This window comes from Octopus bimaculoides, chromosome 2 (genome assembly GCF_001194135.2).
Source record: "Octopus bimaculoides isolate UCB-OBI-ISO-001 chromosome 2, ASM119413v2, whole genome shotgun sequence".
NCBI lineage: Eukaryota > Metazoa > Mollusca > Cephalopoda > Octopoda > Octopodidae > Octopus > Octopus bimaculoides.
The window spans coordinates 55,954,096-55,957,915 of NC_068982.1; positions in this window are offsets into that span (position 1 = coordinate 55,954,096).

Below are 3,820 nucleotides of genomic sequence, written 5' to 3' on the forward strand. Positions count from 1 at the left end.
GATGTTGGTGTGTTTACGTCTCCGCAATTTAGCAGTTCGGCAAAACAGATCGATAGAATAAGTAGTAGGCTTACAAAGAATAGGTCCTGGGGTCGATTTGTTCGACTAAAGGCGGTGCTCCAGTATGGCCACAGTCAAATGACTGAAACAAGTAAAAGAATAAACGAATATATATATATATATATATATATATATAAGAAAAGATGGGATTAAAAAAACCTGGCAGATATCAAGTAAGCTCTCAGTATAAAGGAATAAGGTTAAATTTCCAACAAGTAGATATCAGTAAATGTATGTAGAATAGAAATCCCAGGTAAATCCTCATGCATGACAGGTAAATCCAATTATCATTATGCAGAATTTTGATAACAACAATCAATAATATCTTTATTTTAGATCACACCTCAAAAATCCAACAGTTCTTTTAATTGCATTAACATATATATACATTTATATATATTTTCATATATACACATATAAATAAACACACACACACACACACACACACACACATATATATGCATACACACATACGTATACATAATATTATTAAAATTAATATGTACGAGAATTTATTTCAACACATGATTTAAAATAAAGATATGATTTTCTTCGTACACATAATTGATTGTTATATATATGTATGTGTGTGTGTGTGTGTGTGTATGTGTGTGTGTGCGTGTATGTGTACGCACGCGCGCGCGTGGGTATATATAAGTATATTAATAATGAAGGATACTATTGGAAGCACCAGCATGCTAAAAATAGCAGTCATGAATGGCTCTCCCGACTTCACCATTGTGTGAAAGGGAAAATTTCTGGTTTTGAGTCATTATTAACTGCTATTCTTAGCATGCTGGTGCTTCTAATAGTACCCTTCATTGTTAATTAACTAGCTGGCTCCGTGCCGTCAAATATGACGGCTAATTGTAGTATTTTATATAGAAATAAGGGACAAATTAAGGTACATAATAATCACACATACAAACATTCACATACTTCTGTTGTACACGCACACACATACATATACTCACACAGTGTTGAAATGCTGTTTAATTTCTTTTAACAGCGTTTAATGTTCACCATCCCACTTCAATTGCACACACACGCACACACACACACACACACACACACACACACACATACACACACACAGAGAGAAACATTCACATGACTCCCTTGTACAGACAAATACATTTACTCACGCAGAGTTGAAACGCCATTTCATTTCTTTCACCGTAGAACTTCCATCATCCCACTACCAAGTTTGTCATCATCCCTTCCTTCCTTATTCATTTATCACTCTTCCTTTCTCATTCATATGTTGTGAGGGAGAAATACACAAGTGTATTATTATAGTAGAAGATATGGATGGTAATACAAATTAATACAATTGTCAATGGTATCTAGCAGTTGGCTTTTGAGATGTGACATCGACCATTGTTTATTACTGAAGGAACGCCAGTTCACACATACAAACATTCACATACTTCCCTTGCACAGGCATATACTCACACAGAGTTGGAATGCTGTTTGATTTTTATTTTCAGCGTTGAACGTTCACCATCCGCACGCACGCACATTCATATACCTCCCTTTCACAAACACACACACATATACTCGCACAGAGTTGTAACATTGATTTTTTTCACCCCCCTCCTTCGTTATTCATCTGTCACCCCTTTCTTTCTCATTCATATGTTCTGATGGACAAAACACAAGAATATTATTATAGTAGAGATACACGACGCGCTCTTTACCACTTCTCTCTCATTGTTATTACTTTCTCTCACTCCCTCTCATTCAGGGCTATTACTCTCACTACTTCTCCTTCACTGAATTACTATTTTCTCTCCTCTCTATACTACTTTTTCTCCTATTCCCTCCTTCGCGATTTTGGACAAATATATATATATATATATATATATATATATATATATATATATATATATATATAAACACTACGCTCATTATTATATTACGAGTTGATTTTTTACTTTATGATTTTTTACGCATGCTAGCCACTGATATTATTGTGAATTATGAATAGTAATATCCTTATATATTTTAATATACATACATACATGCATGCATAATACATCAGCATGACCGCAGCCACTTGGCTGAAACACATAAATAAAGAAAAAATACATGCATACATACATACATACATACATACATACATACACACATATATATGTACGTATATATATGCAAATTAGATACATACATATATATATAAATATGTATGTATGCCTGGAGGCGCAATGGCCCAGTGGTTAGGGCAGCGGACTCGTGGTCATAGGATCACGGTTTCGATTCCCAGACCGGGCGTTGTGAATGTTTATTGAGCGAAAACACCTAAAGCTCCACGAGGCTCCGACAGGGGATAGTGGCGAACCCTGCTGTACTCTTTCACCACAACTTTCTCTCACTCTTTCTTCCTGATTCTGTTGTACCTGTATTTCAAAGGGCCAGCCTTATCACACTGTGTCACATTGAATATCCCAGAGAACTACGTTAAGAGTAGACGTGTCTGTGGAGTGCTCAGCCACTTGCACGTTAATTTCACGAGCAGGCTGTTCCGTTGATCGGATCAACTGGAACCCTCGACGTCGTAAGCGACGGAGTGCCAACAACAACATGTATGTATGTATTTATGTATGTATGTATGTATGTATGTATGTGTGTGTGTATATATATATATATATATATATATATATATATATATATATATATATACAGGTGTCCTGCATAGTGCATATCAGATTTAATAGTGCTGGAAACCGCTCAGTCTTGATAAATTGGCGGTATACAACAAACAAAAGTAACGAACTGAAATAAGAAGCGGTTTGGATATGTTCTACTAAAACCCTTCAATCTATGACCCATGATGGCTGGTTGCTTACGACTGAGAGCAGTTTAAGGATAAATGAATAGTCTAAAGCAGGGTTTCTGAACAGTAGTCCCTTTGACCATTAGGGTACCATATAAGATTTTGTTGTTAATATTTATGTGCAATAAATGGGTTATGCTTCTACAATACACAAAATACTATAACAAATTTTTATAAAGTTCCTAATAATATTTAATATTCAATAGTAATAATATAATAGGATTATTTTAACATTAAATGATGTATGAAAGTACACAAGTAAAATAGAAACCAACGCGGGTCCACATGCAACAAATAGTTGAGAATCACTGGTTTAAGAAAACTCGTGACGACTCCGACGAGGGGCAGGAGGAGGACGAGAAGGAGGAGAAGGCGGAGGAAAACAATAAGGATAAAGACGGTGATGGTACACTTTTTGCAATGGCTAAAGTTAATTTGTCTAGTCCATTATTCAAAGTACTTGTCTAAATTTCAGCTTCTCCATTGCTGTTTTTGATGTTGCTTTTAGTGATAGGTTGTGTTGTTGCTTTTGCTGTTCTTGTGTCTGCTGTTGTTGTCGCTGTCGGCCATATTGTTTTTTATTGCTTTTGTTCTTTTTTACTATTGTTATTGTTGACTCCTTTTGTCTTCGTTGTTCTTTTTCTTTCTATTTATCTCTTCTATTTCTTCCGCTTCTTTACGATGATAGTCACCATCAACATTTTGTACGCGTATGTGTGTGTGTGTGTGTGTGTGTGTGTGTGTGTGCGCGCGCTTAAACTGTTGTTGTTGCAGATAATGCTGCCCTTCTTGCTATGAGTGATGACGTCAACATTAACAACCATCATGCTTATATTTCATCCAGTCACGAACAATAATTTTGTAGGTTGCATGAGCCTACAGAATTGTCCATTGTGCTAATCAATGTTACTGTACTAATTAACT